This window comes from Alligator sinensis, unplaced genomic scaffold (assembly GCF_000455745.1).
Source record: "Alligator sinensis unplaced genomic scaffold, ASM45574v1 scaffold85_1, whole genome shotgun sequence".
Classification (NCBI taxonomy): Eukaryota; Metazoa; Chordata; order Crocodylia; family Alligatoridae; genus Alligator; species Alligator sinensis.
In genome coordinates this window covers 1,346,563-1,368,359 of record NW_005841891.1, presented here as the reverse complement: position 1 = coordinate 1,368,359, position 21,797 = coordinate 1,346,563, and the positions used below count along the sequence as shown (strand labels likewise).

At 42.7% G+C, this 21,797-nt stretch overlaps 1 long non-coding RNA gene across 1 annotated transcript in view; it reads right to left on the bottom strand.

Annotated features, from left to right (window-relative positions):
* The window catches only part of LOC112549305, a 15,844-nt gene extending 939 nt beyond the window's left edge, over positions 1–14,905 (bottom strand). The window contains exons 1-2 of the long non-coding RNA XR_003092687.1: positions 14,806–14,905; positions 8,656–8,751 (exon numbers count right to left, since the gene is read on the bottom strand). This is a non-coding gene — a long non-coding RNA (uncharacterized LOC112549305). The remainder of the gene's footprint in view (positions 1–8,655; positions 8,752–14,805) is intronic.
* Positions 14,906–21,797: the final 6,892 nt, after the last annotated feature.

Sequence of the window (21,797 nt, the reverse complement as noted above, 5' to 3'; positions counted from 1 at the left end):
AAGAAAAGATGTTAAAGAAACACTAGAGAAATATTAAAAATATTTTCATTATTTTTATTCTACCTAACACCTCCAATATTTACAATGCCAAGGGGATGCAGTAATTTCTACTAGGCCATTAACTGCATACCTAAAACCTGTATTGGTATCAAGAGACCAGATTTTCAAAAGTATTTCAGTGCCTAAAGCTACAGGGATTTTCAAAAGTACTTAAGCAGGTTAGACACTTAGGACCAGAACCAAAGATTTCTTGTTAGTGCCTAAACAGGACTTAGGCAGAGTTTTAGATGCATAAGACACAGAAAGCAGTCCACACTGACCCCAGTCCAACAACCACAAAACCACACAAGCACCTAGAATCAATTTTGATCTGGAAAATTCTGTAGGAGCACAGACTTAAGCTTCAGAGCATGCTCAGAAGCAAGCCAGATCAGGCACCTAAACACCTAATTCTTGACTAAGCACTTATGCAATCCCAATCTGGGCTGAGAGGTGCCAACAGTCCACTGAAATCCTTGTTACATTCCTGTCAGTTACCTTATTTACTTGAACACAAGATGATTTTTTTCCCCAGTTGGCATGGGGAAAAAAAGCCCCTTGTCTTATAATCACATACAAGGAAATCTCATTAAATACATTGTCTATCATTAAACTGCAGCCAAAAGCAGCATGTGCTGAGCAAGGGAAACCAACTGGGATGTTGACTAAATGCAGCCAGCACTGAGTATAGCTATAAAACACATGGTCTACATTGGGCAAACATGCTGATTGGAACCTACCACTTGGTTTTTTTTTTAATTTCACATCTTGGGCCAAATCAGTCAACTCAGTTCTGAATTCTATCGACAGAGCAGACCTCAGTCATTCAGGATAAATTAGTGCAGCCCATTTGAATAAGACATATATTAGTGCCCATTAAGTGCAATCCCTCTTACCACCCACTCTTTTTCAAGTCATGGTGAGCCACAACATTGCATACAGTTCACCTGGGATCCCTCCGTTGTGCCCTCCTGCAGTGTGGCCCTGCCTTCCATGAGGTGAAGCTGGACCAAGTTGCCCTGCATTTCATCTGAATATAAATTTTTGGAGAACCCCAGGACTTGTGACAAGAATATCCAGTTCCAGTCATGGATGGGGACTAATTAGCACATGAATCCCTTGTGACGAGTATCTGGAGCAGAGCTGAGCTGTGAGGTCACCAGGCCTCGAAATACTGTTGACCCTGGTGGGGCCCAGCCCAGTGAAATATGTGGTAAATCATGTACCTTTTGGCTTTGGATTAATACCATGCATAGTTTATATAAAATATAAGTAAATGCCAAAGTGCTGCTCAACAGTGTATTTATGAAACACCTATGCTAAAACTTGCAGCAGTTTCAAAAAAAGTAACATGCATCAATTCTGAATGAACTAAGTCTATGGGGACTATATGCAAATTACTACAGCCATGTTTAATTTCAAGGTTATTGTTTTAAAATTTGCTCCTCACTTTGCTATGCTCAGGGAAAGCAGCATCTAACAGTAAAGAGAAAGGGAAGGGGGAAAAGGTAGAAGGAACCAGAGAGCAAATCTGATCTCCATATTTATTTTCTCTGCTGTAGTAATGGGAGAAGAACAAATTCAAGACACACCTCCAATCATTAGATTCTATATTTGGAAAATATAACAAATATATACATTTTCCAGACATAGAATCTAAACTGTCTTATAATCAGGGTCATCTTCTAATTGAATATGGTATCTCTGGGGTTTTTTAAATTAAGACAGTCTAAATTAAGAATGCACATGCTTGTTCTTAGGAGCAGGAACTGGAACTCAGGTTTTCCCTCTCCCATGGAAGTGCCCTCCTCATTGTACAAGAATCACAGTTCTCCTTGTTTGCTTTCCTTTTCACCCCAAAACTCTTCCTCTTCACTGTCCAGGGGTCTAGCTTCAACAGGAGTGGAGGGTGCCACCACCTGAAATGTGCTGTACTCGGGTAGTGTGGTGTACGGTAGTGTCCTGGGAAGCAGAAGATATGAGTTTGAGTCCCCTCTGGCTGAGGAAAGCCTAGAACTCAGGTCGCCTGTATCCCACAGTATTGTTCTAACCACTATTGTCCAAAAGGCAGCTCCATCCTTTTCTTTGTTTCTGTGAGTGACCACAGTTACTGTACTTTGTACTGAATTCAATGCACTTGGCATTGGCAAGGCATCTTGTTTAGGTAGGCACCTCTCCTTTGGGAGTTTTGGATCTGAATTAACCTACCCCTATTCCTTTTGACAGAGGCACCTCAAGGACAGCCCTGAGTCAGGCTGTGAGGATAAGCAGGAGTTCAGACTGGCATTTCCTGTTAGCTCACTATAGGTTCCTTCCTGCTCAGAACCTGCGCACGCTAGATCGGCCTTTGGAGGCCAACAACTCACCTTGGGGACGGTCTAAGCCTATGGATCTGGGGTGCCCTCCTGGAGCAAGGTGCCTTACCTTTAGGTGCTGCAACACTCAAGTGAGGTTACCAGTGGGAATGATTTGGATCAAGCCCCTAAACACCACTGAAATGAATAAGACTAGGCACCTCATGCAGTTGGGTGCACAGTAGGATTGACAGAAGTGCCTATTTTCATCATTAGGCACCTAGATACCCTTATAAATCTGACCTTAGTTTTCTATTGATTCTTTGTGGACCATATACAGCTGAAACAGAGGGATCAGAACGGGTGAACACTAGCAAGGAGGCAGTCACACAATGATCTGCATTGCAACATGTTATTTAGTCTATCATTTATATTCACTTCCGTAAAATTAGGATTTTCCCTATATTTGAGCACTAGAAATAAAATACTTTTGTCCACCACTGTAAAAAAAAAATGATGAGAGTGCATGCGAAAATCGCACAAATTACTGTTAGGAAAACTGTAGCCATCAACAGATAAACCCGTTTCACGATGAATAAACAAAATGTGCGACCCACAGACAAAGGGACCAGATTCATTTTGGGTATAACCCCACTGTCTTCACTGGAGTTCTGCCCTGTAGGGAATTTGTCCCAGTGTGTCCGGTTCTGCCTCATAAGAATTCATAATGTGAACCTCCTTTACCACATGTAACACAGGCACCATCAATTATACAGTTCTACGATAAGCCAAGGTAAGCATAGCTTATGTGCCCCCAAATGCTATCACCACTACTGGTCCCAGCTCACAAACAGAAGATTACATCATAAAGACTATTTCCAACATGAGCAACAAACTAAACCATACTGAAGGAAAACGTTTCAGGCCCACATTAGCAATTACACCACAGATCGAAAATTTATAATATCTGCAATTACTTTAAAACCCTTCACAATGACTTTAATTAGCAGCTGCACAGAGCAGTGTGATATCACAGGGACTTTAACTCCTACAGCACGGCATTTAAAAAAATAAAATAAAAACTGGAAACCAACTGGAACTCGAGGTGAGCAATGAGCTGGCCCCAAACCTCAACTGCTTCCCCAGATCCAAAACAAATTCTCAAGCCAATTTCTAAACTACATCATGCACCACATAAAATTCAAGGGATAAGTCTGACAGACTGAAGAATGAAGGTGGAACCAAAACCCTTATTTCAACAACCAGCAGAACCAACACCCGAGCTGGTGAAGGAGGGATCAGGCTGTTCCTATTAAACACAGAGGCTCAGGCCGAGGGCCCTCATTTGGGACTTGGATTCATCTCCGAAGAGGGGAGGATTGGCAGCTTTAATACCTGCAGGTAAAGTAGACATTTCTATACGTGAAGTATACCCTCCCATTCTTAAAACTACCCAGTAATCCATATGATTTCTCACCCTGTGGATTTTTTGAAATCACAGTAGTAAGAAATTGGAACTCAGGAAACAGAGGAAGGATCTTCAAATTATTAACCTGAGATCCAGGAGTGACTGATGGGTGGTGGTATCTTATTGGCACAAGAGGCAAGATTAGCAAGAACTTTGTCGTGCCACCATGAGTCTGTGTGCAGTTCAGAACCACTCTTCCTGCCTTTCTGATTCTGCATGGTTGCCTGTCCGTCCACACTGGGCTAGGCTGCATGCACCTCACCTGCTCTAAGTCTCCTCCTATGTTGTTTGCTGATTCACTGGAAACAAGAAGCACAGCTTTGACTAAACCCCACATGGGGTCCTTCCTTGCACTTCTCAGGTTGCAGAGCTCTCTGCAATGGTGCTGCATTGCATGAACAAGGGACAGGACTACAGTGGACTTGCACTGAAAAATGTGTTTATCAGGCTGGAAATGGTCTCTGAGGTTTGGTGCTTGTTTCTAGTTCCGAACTCTTGGGATTGGCAATACAGCCCTTCGCTAAAGGCAAAGATTAAGTCTATCTGCTCTGCCAAAGGGGTTGATTCCCTGCTATCCTGGAGGCCACCTGCTGCCCTCCCAAGTTGCTCCCCAATTGGCAAATTCTGCCCATTTCATCGCACTTTCACTCTGCTCCTGCTACCTAGTATTTAAAACACTTCCCTAGCTTTATACATATATTTAAACAAGCTGTCTAAGCTGTACAGTGTTGTTAGACCTAATGAAATTCTATTATTGGGCAATAAAAGACCTGGTACTTCCCTGAGACCATGTTAAGCCCTACAGATTGTTTCTAAATGACAAAGACAAATAATTCTGGCTCAGCAAGTGGTGGCTGGCGGGCTAGTGTCACAGCAGATGCCTTAGTGAATCAGCTCCCAAGCTGCTGAAGCCCAGGCCATTTCAAAAATCTATGCGATTTAAGTGCTTGATTGAATAGAATGGCAGAAGTGATTGTACTTCATGCATTTCAGAAAAGAATGCCAGCCATATAATTGGGGGAAAAATAGGCTTTAACTGAAATAGATTAATTGTTTGCAAGCTCCAGTTAGAAATGCTAAAGGACTGCAAGAGAAATCTATAGAGTCTGTGGACGCAGTGATGCTTATAACAACTTTAAATATCAAACATTAAAAATAACTAGAAACTAAATAATTGAAAATGCAGCTTTGAATCAGTTCAGCTAAAAGAGAAAAATCACTTACAGGACACTGTCAAATTGTTTATAACATTGCCACTGTGGAGGTGACATGATCTACATGGAGAAGAATTTTCTGTTTTTGAGGCAATGTTTGATGGGTTTCATTGCAGCTTTTATGTAAGAAGAGCTAAAGCCCCATGGCAAGTAGCTAATGTGGATGATTTATCATTATCATAAATACTATATTATCTTTCAATCTGGGTCTAGCTCTCAGTTTATGTACTGTATGTACTGATATCACCAATGACATACAGTAGCCATAGCAATACACAGCACAGCAATAAATAGCGTTTTACAAACAAAAGGAATAAATTCTGTTCTAGTGGATGAGTCACCTACTCTCAGCCTTAATTTTTTTCTAGCAGTGAATTAAGAGATACATTTACTTTCTCCTCAGTCTAATTAAACTCGAATGTTCCAATTAAAAAAAAGTAGCAGAATCTATTCTTGCTTTTCCATGAAAAATCTATATAGAGAAGACTAGTTAAAAAAGCAACTAGATACATTTAATCCAAATATGATAAAGAAACAGCCACAATGGCTGAATTGACCTATTCCAATCCCTTTTGGAGGCACTGAACAAATAAACAGGATTTGAATTTCTGGTGGTGATGTTGTTTAAAACAACCATTGGAATACCGAGCAGTGAAATGTTTGACAAACGCTAACCCACCTACCACACAGTGGAAAAAAGCAAGAGAGAATGTCATATTAAGCAGAAAAAATACAAGGATTTTTCTGTTTTGTTTTTGCTTTAAACAGAGCATACTTAACCTACGGAGCTCCCAGCTGCAAGACAGCGCTTAAGCCAGTGATTCTCAACCAGGATACCACAGCACCCTCTTAGGCTTACAAACATGATTCACAAGGTAAACCCAGAGTTTTCAAATAGAAATCCATAGTTGTAGTTTTTCTGAGTTCTTTGTAGCAGAAAAACTGTTCTACCACTTTTCTTTAGTCAAAAAAAGAGTGAAAACTAAGCTGGCATTTTCCAAGAGGTACCTTGACTCTAAAAAGGTTGAAAGCCACTAACTTAAGCCAACAGCAGCCCAGGCTTCCAATATATTAGCCACTAAATTTGAATAATGAGAGCATTCACAGTTGTATAAGATAGGCTATTTAATTAAAGTGTGTGTGTGTGTGTGTGTGTGTGTGTGTGTGTGTGCACGCGCGCGTGCGTGCGTGCGTGTGTGCACGCGCCAACCATGAGTTAGGAAAAAACTTCACCATGAGCCCAATGTCTGTTGTGGGCTTTCTTGTATCTTATTCTGAAGCATCTTGTACTTCCCACTAGTGGGCTTATGATTCCAGCTAGCTAGACTGGTGATCTGATCTAATCTAAACCACTCTGAACTGCCTGTCTCCATTTGGTTTAATGCAGGTTGCATCTATAGGAAGGATAAAATTTAGTCAGTACCAGTGGCACAATGGCAATTCACCAGGACCCTGAAAGTTGTACTTGGCTATAAGTGGGTTTTAAAGGCACCTCTACACGTGCAACGAGGCTGCTCTGACGTGCTGTAATTACAGCACTTTGAGCAGACTTGATTAATTGAGTCTACTAAAGTGTAGTAATTATTGCACTCCAGCAGACTCTAGCATTACGTGTATCAGCATCCCCCATGCCGAAAAATGGTGGTGGGGCCTCTTTAACTGAAGCTCATTCGACAATCTTTAGTTAAAGCGCCCCCACTGCCATTTTTCACCGTGGGTTAGAGCAGCTCTCAGATCCGCTCTAATTAAAGCACTCCTCCCCCCACACACACGCATATCACACACACTCCCTGGAGCACATGTCTAAACGCCCTAAATTTCTATAAAAAATTGTATGCAAGCAGCTCTTGTACTTTTATGTTTCTTGAAATAGGTCATTTCAGTTCACAGGTAATAAATCTGAAGTCAATCAGTTTAGTCTTACCCTGCAGTTGACACCTGAATTTCAGAACTCTGGCATCACTTAAGATGACCCAGTCTAGCAAACGCTCAAATCTAGGTAGAGTTTTCAGGCTCAGTTCTGCTCTCATTGGCATCAATGCTATACCACTGATTTCAAATAACTTATTTCAGATTATAAGTGGGCATGAGAGTAGATGTAGGCCTGTTACATTTTATTAAATCACCACTACCTTAATTCATTTCAACAAAGAGATTACAGCATGGCACAACTATTCTGGAACGCTCAAGTTCCAACATGCATTGTTTTGCAGTGTGGACAAGGTACATGGCACATTGCTGGCTGTTTCAGATATTTCTCCTCAGCTTTAGGAAATGATACTGCATGAGTTTGCCAAAATTGTGCACATCAATAGAAAAATCCATGTTGTTCACTTCATAGCTCTGTTTTTCAAACAAAAAGCTGGGACTGCATTTGATTTGCTTTAAGTGTGTCAGGATGGCAGAAAGCATGATCTTTAGATAAAAGATAGACAGGTCTTTGGATGCTTAGTCAAAAACAGAAAAGGAAGGGAGCAGTAGCCTCCCAGCAGTAACAGCAGTAGCTTCCGGACTGGGATAATAATGTCTTATTTCGATTTCAGATTCAGCCATTTTGGAGGACAGTGATTTGTTTTGGTGTTTTGGATTACAGCGCTGTTTTGATTCGGCCAAATCTGTTGCGGAGTTTTGATGCTGTTTTGGAGATACAGATCGGCCGGGGAGAGGCAGGCACAGCCAAGCGGCTGCATGGCTTCCCTGCCCAGTCCTATCCCCTGCCGCCCGCCCCGCGGCGCTGCCCCCCCCCCGGGGGGGGGGAGCTGCCGGAGAAGCCCCCATGGCTGGCCTGCCTGACCCACTTCCCACGCAACCCCAGCCTAGTCCCAGCACAAAAAAAAAAAAAAATGAAGCCCTGCAATCACCAGCTGAAGAATCGGCAATTGGGGCCTCAGGGTACTTGTGGCAGAGCCCCCACATGCAACACAGGGCAGGATGCTGGGGCCAAGTGGGGGGGCCATCAGGGGTGGGGGCTGCGTGGGGGGGGCTCTGCCAGGAGGCCTCGGAGCCCCCACAGCCCCTGCTACAGCCGGTGAGTGCAGGACTTTTTGTTCTTTTTTTCTTTTCTTTTTTTTTTTTTTAAGTGCCAGGTTGCGGGACTGAGCAGGGCAGCCATGGGGACTTCTCCCGCAGCTCCCCCAGCTGTGCTCAGTGTGGGCTGCACCGAACAGACTCAGGTGCTGGCACTGGCCCCAGCCCCAGCTGGCAGCGGCAGCATGCTGTCATCCCACACACAGATCCAGGGGCCTGCGCCCCCTAGGAGGGCTGTGGGGCTGTGCCAGACACCTCCCGGGGGGCGCAGGCCTCCGGATCTGCAAGCAGGATGACAGCAGGCTGCTGTCCCTCCCCCAGAGCACTGGGATTGGAAGGGACCTCGGGGACAGCTCGCAGACACTGGACTGCTACAGGTGTCCTTCCGCCCCTCTTCCCCCTCCCTCTTCTTGGTTTCTGTTTCCCTTCAAGCCCAGCTCCAAAACATTTCTGAAACATTTTGAATGGTTTTGGTTCATTTTGGAAATATTTCAGAGCCTTCTGTTTCATTTTGGATTCGGTGTTTCGGGCACCGAAACTCTTCTGAAACAAAAAGGCTGCTGAAATTTCACACAGCCCTAATAATAAAGCAATGAAATGATTAGCATATTACCTTTAATCACATGGATGTTTTGCCAAAAGTTGTCCTTGTTGCAAATGTTCACTTTGATGATGGAGTTGAACAAACTGTTTCAAATCCTAAATGGATCTGAAAGAGACAAGGTTAAAGACAATCAGAGAATATAATGAAAAGGACAGGGCTTTCAGAGACCAATACGAAAGATTACTGCTGTAAACTCCTACTTTGGAGGCTTGTTTAATTTTCTATGCCAAATGGAAACTAACCTTACTTAGAAACTAGCTGTTAATGTACTTACTAAACTCCTGAGATGACTGATATTCTAAAGCCGCCCGAAGGGTCTCAGTCAAAATAGCTTGGACTTTGATTCTTCATGTTTAGACAACTTTAGTCACCACTGGGTGCATCTACACATTCAACTAATTCACAGAGATAAACTCCGGTGCAGTTCACACCAGAGTCAGCTGCTCCCAGATGCAGCATCTTCATGTGCGGGGCCCAGTCGTGGCCTCCGTGTGCTGGTGTTGGGTGGTGGAGGGACTGGCTGGGGCACGAGGGTGCTAAAGTGTGGGGCTGGGCGGCAGACCATCTACACAAGCATTTCAGCAGTTAACTACTTTGCCATAAGATAGTACTGTCAGGGATAGTACTCTCTTATGGCAGAGTTAATTAATCGACTGCAACCTAATACCGACACTTGTGTAGACAGTGATACTTTACTGCGGAGCTCATTAGTCAACTGCAGTAAAGCGCACTTGTAGTTGCACCCACTGTGAAGCAAAACTACATTCAACAAAACTATGCTGAATTTCATAAGTGGAGGAATGTTGCCAGAATTAGGAAAAATACACAAGCAATAACCACAGCCTATATCCTTTATTTGTTTAGTGTTGGCAGTCTGCTTGGTGAAGCATAAAACATTACAGAAAGATGTTCCTTACCCAAAGAGTTATCAGCCAAAAGGCAAAGACAACAGGACATGCTAGAAAGAGGACACTTTATGTTTGAATGGGAGTTCAACATCACTACAGCTTTCTTGTGGGCACCACAGAAGAGTTTTCAGGAAGGATTTCAATAAGGACAGGGATAGCCTGGCAAACAGAAGCAAGTTTCCTACTCCTGGAACATGATTCATCCTTTTTTTTCCTATTGGTTGGTTCTAAATTTTCTGTCAAATAACTTGAAAAATTAGTTCTGAAAACCTGCATACAGAGATTTTGTGAAACAGAGCTGCAGCCTACCAAAGATATCTTTATGCCCACCCTAGCTATTTCCTTGGACATGAAAGAGGCATTTTTACTGAGGTGAATGGTGATAGTGTGTGCATTTTATACTCTTCAGTGGGTTGGATGCTGGCCCAAGTGATTAAACAAATCTACCTTCTCTAGAAGACTTTCTGCCAAGATTTTTAATACTGGATTAACTGTAAACTGATTTTATTCAATGAGAATAAGTAGAAAAAGTCAGTCCTAGTGTTCTAAAGTTTCCTCTCAAGCTAGGGCCCTGGACAGACCATACACAGGCCATTCTGGTATTCAGTTAGCATTTCTCTGAGAGTCAACATATTCCTCACACATCCCTAGGATTCAATTCATAACTTATTAATTTTTGTCAGGCAATTTCGCCTCTTCTCCCATTATCAAATCAATCTGAGAGAGTTTAGTATTTTGTCCCTTTAAAAAAATCATGACCATCTTCAATATTGTATCCTTATTTGGAAACTGCACAGAATTCAAAACCTAGTGATCCAGTACATCAGTAGGAAGATTTTCATCCCACTGCCCGCTGCAATATTGCTGTTAATAAAACCTGTGAAAATGCAGTAAGAGCTCGCCTACCTTAAATCTCTCTGTTAGAAAAGATTAGATGTTGTAAGAACAGCTATTACACTCTGAGTCAGCTTTCAGTGACAGACTAAATGGTGTAGGGGAGTATTAACTGGTTATAGAATTGTTTCCCTCTAGGTCACTGGTTTGAATCCAAGCCAGGACAGCAGCTATCTGGAGGTATCATTTGATAGCTGTTTCGTTGGTATATAGGAATGCACCCTCTCTGCTGTATGTCTTACAAAAATCATTGTTGGTGCCACTTGTCCAATCTCAGCAGAAAAGGCCTCAATTAAACTGACATGAAATGGATTTCTCCACAGAGCAAGACTGAGGCTGGATGGCTAGACAGTGACTACCCATGCTGTGCCTGTCTCTGAGTAGAGGGCTTCAAGCACCAAGTCACTTGAAAATCATCATTAAGAACCTAACCAAAAAAACCACCTTATTTTTCTTTCCAGAAGTGTTGGAGAGAGAAACTTTCCCAGTGTACAAAACTAACAGCATGCATTTATCCTTTGCATGGGGATACGATCAGGGCAGATCATGGCTTGGTCTCGTCACTGCATAGGTGTTAACTACCTCTGATCTTCCTCTCATAAAGCTAGCCTTTCTTCTACATTACCTTGTCCATTATTGACTCCTACTAATGTTTCTCTGCTCACCCCCCAACACATCCTATAAAGGTGTGCTGCTATCTAAGAACCCATAGAAGGTGGTTTGGTTCACAGGGGATTCAAGCCCATAACTCCAAGACAGGGCAGGGGGGGGCCAGGCTAAAAGCAGCCTGAGCTCTGTAGTGGTACAGCAGTCAGAGGCAGGAAGGAGTTGCAAAAGTGAGTCGAAGAGGTAAGTTAGAGCAGTTCCCATTTCCTTGGTTATTTATTGCAGCAGATGACACCAACTGTAAGAAGCAGCATAACCAGGGAAGCATAAAGCTGAGCATGGGCAGATGAGTTGGGTTGGTCTCCCTGGGGAGGGGCATTGCCAGCAGCCGAAACAAGTCCTCCCCAACTCCAACTGTTTGCTTCTTTGTTGAGGCTGGAGGGCAGTGGAGGCCAGCTACAGACAACCTGCGGGGGTGGGGAGGAGAACAGTTACAGACCTTCCCCCATCTGCCCCATGGCCAAGGGCTGTAAGGGCTAAGGGGAACTGTTTGGGAGAGGTATGGAATGGAAAGGGCTCCTGGGGGCCATGAGGGACTGGACAAGAGGTCATGGGTACTAAGGCGCTTTTGGGAAGTGGGGGGGCAGGGTGAAGAAGGCCTGGAGCATTGTGGGGCAGGGAGGTGTTAGGGGCAGATGGGGTTTGGGGCTGAAGGGGATAGTGTGGTCTGGGGGGGTGCAATGTGGTGTGAGGGGGGGTGGGAGCAAGATGAATTGTAGGTAAGGGAGATGCAGGGGGTGTGATGGGCTGTACTGAAGGTTGACGGCTCACGGGGCAGGGGAGAGCTCAGTGGGGTGGGAAGGGAATGGCGAAGGGTCAGGGGGCCTGGGGTGTGATGTGGACGAGTGTGTACAGGATGCAGTGGATCCACGGAGACTCTGATGAGTTTAGGGCACAATGGTGTGGGGCTGACCATGGAGGATATGTGGGAAAATGGAGGACAAAGTAGAGCAAGTGGGCATTTGAGGTGATAGGGGCAATGCATAATGCCCTGATAAAGGGCAGTGAGGGACACTTGAAGACCATGGTGAAGTGTCTGGGGGACCCATGTATGTGGGTGCAAGGAACAGTTCTGTCTGTGGCCAGGCTGGGAGATAACAGCTGTCCCCCCAGGCACCAGATGTCTGCCCCAACCTGGCAGTCAGCCCCTCACAGGCTCCATGGTGTTTAGATTTGCTGGGATCATAAACTGTATAATATAGGCCTAAGCCCAAAGCATCTTAAAAAGAAACTGGAAGCTTTACTAATGAGAAAAATGTGTGTTGTGTTATGGGCTGATGCCCCACACTACCTGCACACCTCCCTTTTCAAAATCCTAGATCCACCCCTAGATATGCTTACTTTATCCAGCTAATGGACATGATTATCTTCTTTGGTTGACATTAGAGGAAATGCTAACTAATACCCCATCTTCTAAAATATTGCTTAATCATTTAAAACAAGGCACAGCTAGTGCAGCCACATGGTGAGCCTTTACTGAAATACTACTGGGAAATTACTCTCTCCACTATATAGCTGCTCTTGTCTCTTATTACATTAACCCCCCTCCTTTGTTTTACCAGTGATGCCATCCTTACCCCGTGGTACACCTTCCTTGAATTAATCTGCAAACCCATTTCTCTATGACATCCCTCCTCCAGAACAACTTCTGAGGACAAATGACTAAGCTGTCTCCAGGATAACTACTTTTATATTAAAAGTAAGCAAAAACTAGAGATGATCTGAAACCACTGAATTGTGCATCAATTGAGCCATATATACCCATGTGATCTCGTGACCATTACCATCCCTCTTTCCTTTTTGTCTGTTGTTTGTCACACTCCCATGCTGGACTTGAGAAGGGACTGTGTATTGTACTGTGCAGAGTAGAAATTGTTTTAGTCACAATGGCAATATAAATAATTCATATATTAAAGTTATAGCAATGCCAGCACAGACAATTTAATGGTATGTATACATGAGTGATTAAGGATATGTAGGCAAGCTCCCCTCTCAAAGATGTCATTCCAAACTTCTACATCTTGTGATCTGAGATCCTACATCTCAACAGCCCACATCCCGCATCTTTTGGGTTGGCAAGTATTTTTAACCTAACACCTTTATCAGCATGCACAAATGAACCACAGTGCCAAAAAGTGGTCCTGCTAATAAGAACATAAGCATCTTTTATTCATTTAATTAATAGAAGCATTCTGACTCCATCAATAACAATATGACCAAGTAGATCCTCTAGTGTTGAATCCCTTAGTCAGGATTAGGACACTACCTTCCTTTTGGGCAGCGCTGTGCTCCGAAAGTGCCTAGCGGCCGTGTACTAGATCTGCTTCTTGACCTGTGTACCAATACAAAACCTCAAGCCTCTGGGTCTGGTACACCTACTTGATCTCTTCTCATGTGACACTCTCATCCTGCCATGGACACAGGGAAAGCAGCAGGAGGTAGGAGAGCAGTTTCCTACCCGCTCTGTAACAGCCCGAGTGGGTGTAGATACCTGTTGCTCCTCCCCTGACTAGTCAGAGCTCAATGAGAAAGGGTTGAGTTCATGTGGACTGGGTGCTCCACAGTGATCAGACACAGCAGATTGATTTATTTGGGAAAACTGCAGAACTGAAATCACTAGCAGATATGCTTTATCAGTACAACTGAAACACTGAGTCAACATTTTCAGAGCTGAGTGACTCAAGTGAAGACCCTAAAATTGAAGTACCCTGGTTTTCAAAAATACTAAGCACATACAGCTCCCCCTGAGTTTAATCAGTCATGGATGCTCAGCACTGATAAAAATCAGGCCATTTTATGTCAGTGTGTGTGGATATAGATATAGATATTGATCAGCCTCACTTCCAGAATCTGGTTTGAAAACACTGACCTGTCTCCCCAAAATTTCCCAAGTCTCATAGACAACAGAAAAATTCTCAGCATAGCAGAGGTCTGCAGGATTGATCATCCAGCAAGATCAATACAGGTAAACAAGGTTCTGTCTGATGAATAGCTATTTTACAGGACAGGTACTTTCTTTTCCCCTCTTTTACATAGTGCTCAAGTTAATTACTCTCTCATACAGCAGTAATGGAAATGTTATGATAACAGTCTAACAATACTGCATTGAAGGTTCATCTTGTACAAATAACTTCAGAAAGACTGCATAAATTGGCTTTGTGGAGTTTTTTTTTTAACATGTAAATTTGTCATTTTGTAATTTTAAAAAGAGATCTTTTATTGGACCAATGATGTAGTTGGGTTAAAGTTTAGACAAGCTTTCAAATGCAAGGCATTCTTTGTCAGGTCTCCCAGAATGTCTTGCATTTGCAAGCTTGTCTGACTTTATCCCAACTATGTAGTTGGCCCAATAAAAGATATCACTCTAAGAAATCCTTGCCTCTCACATAATTTCTGGCCCATCACAATTACAACATCACTTTCATGCTACCATCATTTTAAAAAGTCGCTTCTGGAATGTGTGCTTTCCCACTGGATTTTACAGACTTTCCTGACTCAACATTTATATTGTACTGAGAGGTTCTACACACTCGTCTTCTTGTACAGGGACCCAGGAGGTCCACAGTCTCTACCAGGTGTTTGATTTAATTGTAAACAACATAGCCCCAGAGCTCAGTCTGGCCATTGGTGTATATGCAAGTTTCCTCTGACTTCAGGTGGCAATTCAAAACTGACCCATGGCATGTCTTACCCCATAAAGGCTCCATATAAAGGCAGGCTTTTCTCTGGCAAAGGTGGTGATCTCAGCATACATATTTCAAAAATGTATTGACTACATGTTCTATTGACTGAGAAGAAAATGGAAATGAAACTAATATTTAATGTTCAAAACTGCAAAGTCACAATTTGTTGCCAAGTACCTCTACTCTGGAAATCCTCAATAAACCACAGTGAATTCAGTCTGTGACTGAAAATGAATAGTAGGCATTGGAAGCTTTACTAAATGTGAGGAAGGGGATGCCATATTTATATTCAGCGTAACAGTCTTTCCATTTAGCAAAGTCTGATGTGTGGGTGGCCCAGGACAGAGTTACAATTGTGGAAGATGGAGAGAGAGAATTAAATAAAAAAGCAGAAGGTCCTTCTCCACCTAAATAAGAGACCCTTCAAAGCTGTTGTGCACTGAGTGTTTCTGCAAATCCTATTCTTTTGTGCCTTTTATAAGAGTGATTCTTATGTTATTATCCAAGGTGGGTCTTCAATTTTCTGACCTTTCCATATTATGGATTATTTCCATTATCAATTATAAAAGCAGTTTCCGTAAAGTACCCCCTCTTAAAATACTCATTATAAATCTTAACAAAACTAAACACAAAAGGACCATGTATCAGACAACCTCTGATGTCTAAAATGATCAGTTGATACATTATCAAGAGCAGAATTTGAATTTAGGCAAAGTATAATGAAAGATCCCCTTTAACTTCCATTCACTCTTGTTTTCCTAACAACTGCTCATCTTACCTAATTGCTCTTAAATGTTTGGTCCTTCACTACATCTCATCAAACCAGAAGTTATGCAAAAAGCACAGCTTTGAAAAGGAGAAAAAATGCAGAACTTGGTACCATAGCATCAGAGAAAAAACAAGTGATCATTCTCCATTGCCAAGCTCTAAGAAGGTTAACTATTTTGTCCCTGGGGTAGTTTTGATCTGAAACCTCATTAGTCTTTGTGGTTTTGTGCTTTCAGGGTAATTTCTATATTTCCAGGTATTTGCACTTTCTTCCCCCTCACCTTGCCTTTATTTAAAACCTCCCCTTTTCCTTAGTATTCACTGTAAGTATGTACAGTAATCACTGAACAGTTCATTAACTCAGCCTACTCAACTGTTCAGTTTTGGCAGATGGGAGAAATTCTGCATTTGCAACTTACTTCCTTCTTTTAATTTGAAATTGTTTGAGCAGTACAAGCAGGAACTCCCACCTGTCTTGTGGCCTGCTAGGAAGAAGTGCTCCCCACCCTTATCTCTGGACACCATTTTAGTGCTTCAGTTTGTTTGTTTAAAGTGTTGCTCCTAGATTAATGCAGCACTTGATTACAAGACCTTTTGGGACTCTTACAATGAGGTTATTCAAGAAATGCACAAGCACCAAGAGAGTCTGATAGCTGTTTGCAGTTGCTTGCGACCATACATGTCAGCAAAGCTGGGTCGGGGCTGGACAATGGTATTTGGATTAAATGTCTCCATGATGTTCTGCTGGAAATGTTGTTGAGTGATCTAGTCCGGATGTAATATTTCTTTTCTATGTAATGGACACCCATTTGCAGAAGCATCTGTTAAGAGCAACAGCCATTTATCATCAGCATTTTGCCTCAGAATATTTTCCCTGCTATATACTTAAACAACAGCAACAGCTGCGGAGAGCAACATAGCACCAGGCCACTAACAGGTTGCTACCAATAAGCATTGACTGCAATAGGCAACAGCTATGAGCAGCATCTTGTGCACCGAATACTTAAGATGTCATCTTGTAAGACCACACTTCTGACCCTTGTGGTCATTACACCTCCCTGACACTGGCAGTAGTTGGAGTATTAGCTCCCCTGTTCTGAAAATATTCCAGCTTGAATAATTGCCTAGATTTTACACTGCAGCCTGCAGTTTGAATTGGAGACCCATTTTTTCACCACCAATCCAAACTGTTGAAGTGTGGGTGGGAACTGTTAAGAAGCTTCCTTATTTCCTCTCAGCATACCCTTATGATGAATAGATGTGACTTTTATTAAAGTGCTATGAGATCCAAGGGGCTATATAACTGTAAATTATAACATGGACCACTGAACAGAAATTTACATGTGTGTGAGATCCTGTTTAAACCTCCCACTTCTTTTTGAATGCAAAGCTTTTTTTCCTAAGCAACTGAGAAAAGTGAGAAATGTGTCAGAGTCTAGAGATTAGAGATCTGTTCTGTTCTCTCATTTCAGAAGCTCTTGTCTTTTCCCTCCCACACTGTACTTGAATTCTCCTCTCCACAGGGCCAGAGCTGCCTTCCTCTTCATGGCTGCGTGTTACATACAAGATGTCAATTTCTCTCAGAAAGCAGCAAGATAAAATGACTCTTGAAGTGGAGGAAAAGATGTTTCAGAATGAGACACAGCATGTAGTTCTGGAAAGTGAAAAGGGGTAGGAAGCTTCTATTTCTGGAGTGTACTGTTCTCTCCTTCCTAACTTCAGGGGAGCTCCAGTTTTTACTTTTTCTGTACCAGCCTCCAGATCAACTAGTGGGGTGCTATCATCTTGGTCAGGATTTTTCCAACAAGGATGCAGAACAGTCGTTTGGGACACAGAAGAATGAACTGGCAGATTGCTTTGAGTCACCTTTGACAACTTTTGTGGTTTTATTATGAATCTCTGGGTACCTCTTGTTGTCAAAGCCTGTGTTTCTCATGAAATTACAGTATATAAGAATTTCAACTTTCATTTTTTTCCAAGAAAAGTAACTTCTAGCTCTCATAGTTGAGAAGAAAAGCTGGAACAGTGGATCTCAAAGGTTAAAAAAAAAGTTAAGATTTTTGAGGGGGCTTCACTTATATGAGCATGTGCTGCTGGCAGATACTAGCTCAATACTTGGCTTTCCTTCCTTCCTTCTTTCTAGTTGTTTCATAGGTACTTAAGCTTCTGAATTCTTGATCTCAACAATTAGTTGCAGGGACCTTCTTGAGAAAGACCTCCACAGGGGAAAGATATATGGGAGAGGGAGGCTATGGCAGCCAGCCAGTGCAAGCTGAGGCAGGGGGAGGACAAGGCAACCAGGAAGTATGTGCAAGGGAGCAGAGGAAGAGAAGATTGAAGCAGATGGGAAGAGTGACTAAACGAGTCCCTCAATGCTAGGAGACCTCCATAGACTCCTCATGGAACTGTGGATCTCTGCCATGACAAGGTTTTTGGCCACGAGATGCAGGAATTCGGTGATGTGAGAGGACCTCATTAAGAAATCAGTCCCACTGAAATGAAAGATAAGCCTCAACAAGCTGTTATATATTTTTAGAAGTATATGTTCTGTTACTTGATGTACAAATGCTGGCTTTGAAGAGAACTTCCTTTTGGAATCTAAAAACGCCCTTAATGTGCAGCATGTTCCTGTGTTGTTTGTTCACTGCAGAGAACACCAAATGGGCTTCGTCATTCATTAGGTCTTACAAACCCAAAGTCTTACAATCAAGGATTTAATCACTCATATTTCAGAACATAGGTCAATAGCAATTAAATAGGGTTAAGAAGTTTTTTTCCCATCTTCCATGGAAGAAGTTGATTCTTTAGTCTGGTACTGTTTGAGACACGACATCACCCCTGTATGAAAGTTGTCCTCTATCTTACAGACCAAGTTCTATCCCGCCCATCTCTTCTTGATAATAACCTAATTTCATACTCTTGATTACAGCAGAGGTCACCATGTGTACTGATCCCTCTGTTCTTTATGGTATAAAAATTGGCTTCCTGTTCTTGACTGCTTACAAATACTACTGGGTTGCCTTGGAATAAGGCATACAAACACAGGACGGGACCACTGAGTTCTCCTGTTCAGTCCCCTACAACCACAGGCAATGATGTAGTAGTTACATTCAAAAGACAGTAGTTACACTGCTAGAAGCATGTGTGGATGAAAGGAGCAGCGCAGACTAGGCAACTGTTAGAAGGGAAGGTATTATAAGATGGATTCCTAAACATCTATTCTCTTTCTGGAAGACATGACAAAAAATGTCCATCACACACATTTCTTATTTATATTGGGAGCAAAATTAGAACAAGAGTGGCATTAGAGGTAAAACATAAAATTGTAGCTACTGTAAAGATACAAAGTAGGTATTTGCTTTATAACCTTCTATTAAATATTTGATAACATGCAATAAAGTACTTAAACACTACAGTACAATCATGTAATTCTGAGCCTTTTAATTCTGTGCTTAGTCCAGCAAAAGTAATAGAAATATATGAAATTGGTCTTTATAAAAAAAAAAAAAAATAGATTTTAATGTTCAGTATCAGTAATTAACAGAAAACTGTTAAGTGTCACAAAATCATCACTTAGCACTCAAGATGTGGGAGTTTTTCTATACGATTTAAAAATCAAGAGCTCAGCCACAAATATTAAACTGAATTTCCAAATTATGAAAAGGTGGCACAGACTGAGACAGCTCACATCGGAATGCAGTGTGCTGTCCCAGAAAGGACAGTCAAGCTACACAGAGCAGGCAACATCTGGAAAAAAAATACTGTTGGAAAATTATTGCATAAAGAAAACACTGCAAAAACCCTTTTGAAGCAAGCCCTTTCAGCTCAAAACATGCATGCCTCAACAAAGCTAAGAGTCATCCTGCAAACCAGATTCTAAATGTGCATTCACAAGAGCTTCAGGTCTGCTAAACTCACAGAGTTTGTCCAAATGCTTGTGCCCACTCAGTTGTTGGATACATTAATAGATACTAATTGAAAAGTCAAGAAAATTTTTACAAATATTACAGAGGTTTGAACCAAATGTGCTGCACTCCCCAAGCTTTACTGAGTTCTATTGGAATCCAATTGCTGACATTAACAGGCCAAACTCCATTTCTGCACACCCATACAATTCAATTGACAATAGTGGGTGCTTGCAAGGATGAAACGCAACAAAAAATGGTCCACACTGCAAACAAGCAGTTCCCCCAAATTAGTATTAGATCAGTGAGGGACAACCTTTTGGGCTGACGTGCCACAAGTTAGCTTTGCACACTCCCCAGTTGCTCCAAACCTCTTCCCTTGCCTGATCTGCTTTCTGCTACCTGCCCCGTGCTCCCTGCCTAATCTTCTGTCTGCTCCCTGTCCTATGCTCCGATGCCTGCTCCCTGCCACATGTGCCCCCGCGCTGCCTTTCTCCTTCCCGATCTGCTGCATGCCACACACACAGACTGCCCGTGCCACCTGTGGCATGCGTACTGCAGGTTGACCACCCCTGATTTGGATGATGAGACCATACGCAATACCAAAGACACTTTCAAAACACAAAATAAGAGGCAATTCTCCCAAATGCCCACAATGAAAGATCAAACACAAGGCAGAGGAAGAGGGATTAGAGATACTTTTTAAAAATGTGGTTGTATCCACTTATCCCACTTTCCTCCTGGCTTGGCACCAGTTTCTATAAACTTCACAATGGGAAGCAATCTTGAGAGGCAGTTTGAAGAAGGAAAGAAGAGTACATTCATCTGCAGAGCAATCCACGGAGGGCATTCCATGTACAGGGAGCAAAAGGAACCCTTGTTGAGGGTCACATCCTGTGCCTGCTCAAGTCCATGGCAAAACTCATATAAGGTGCAGGATAAAACCCTGGCAGAAGGATTCCTTGAGTGACCCTTCAAAAAGATATGTATTTAGTTGTATGGACAGACCTGGGCATATATCTGCATACTTTTTGAAAGGAAAGAGAAGTCATAATTTTTCTTGATGAGCCAGTGTAGATTTGATACCTGATCTATGCAAAATTATGTTACTCAATATAAAGATATCATTGTGAGGAGAGCAGGAAGGTAGTGACTGTATTTGCACATTCATTCTCCCATTACAGTAATTTACCGGAGAAGGTAGAGGAAATACTACATAATTGACACATTGTCAGGCCGTATCAGGAAAGCAAGGAAACCAGGTCAAATAGTTCCTTGTTTTTCTTCTCTGTAATAATAATATTGACTCTTAAAAACCAAGAGTTTTAAATGGAATAACAGTTATCAAAACATTGAGCTGAATGTCACTTTAGTTTCTGCGGACCAAATGTACTGCTCATTAAAACCAGGGGATGTAAAGCATTGGGTTTGGTCTGCGTGTGGGGAAGCAGCCAGCCAGCAGCTTTCCCTGCTCCACTCCTTGCTTACACACTTCAGTCCAGAAAAGTGCTATTTCATTTGCAGGCTTCTCACAAGGAAAGGCTGATAATAGTGCCAAACTATGAGATGGATTTGTAAGACAGACAAATTGGGACTTGAATCATGTGAGTACACCACTATGTCTTGCGCGAAGATCTGAGTCCTGAGCCAGAGCGCCAATTCCACAACACCACCAAGTATGTGATTTTAATAAAAGTGGCAGCCAGCAAATCCTACTGAAAAGAGAGCAATGCCATAATGCTCTAAGTCCAGCACAACGTGCTTATTTCGGGCTGAGCAGTAGATTCTACCCCCTCCTACCCTAACTCTCCTCCAGCAACTGTGGCTATTCGCCGAAAAATACAAGTGGAGCTTTGTACCAAACGAAACAAAATTTTTGCGGTACTTTTGGCCGGCCGTTGCCAGGGCCATAGGAAAACATTCTCGACCCGCGCTCCAAGAGTCAGTGTTATCCCTGGTTAAGAGATACAGTAGAGCCATTATTTCCACCGCTCTTACGTGCAGGTGTGATATTTGCCAGCCTACTGGAAAGAATCTGAGCTCAGCGGACTTCTAACCAGCGTCCAAACTGCAGGAAAAAGCTGTGCCCGGTTAAAGTTACCTCTTGTTACCTAGTTCTGCTCCCCCCACCCCAATTTCAAAAGTCACCTGGAAAGAGGGGAAATCAGTGAACGGGCAGGAGGATCTCACACCCTCCACCGAGACCTCTCATCACACACCCTCCACCGAGACCTCTCCTTGCTCCTGCCAGAGGCGAGAACTCAGCGCCGGCTGCTGCGCTCCTACCCCTGCTCCTTCCCCGCGGCCACTCCAGCTGCCCAACCCGC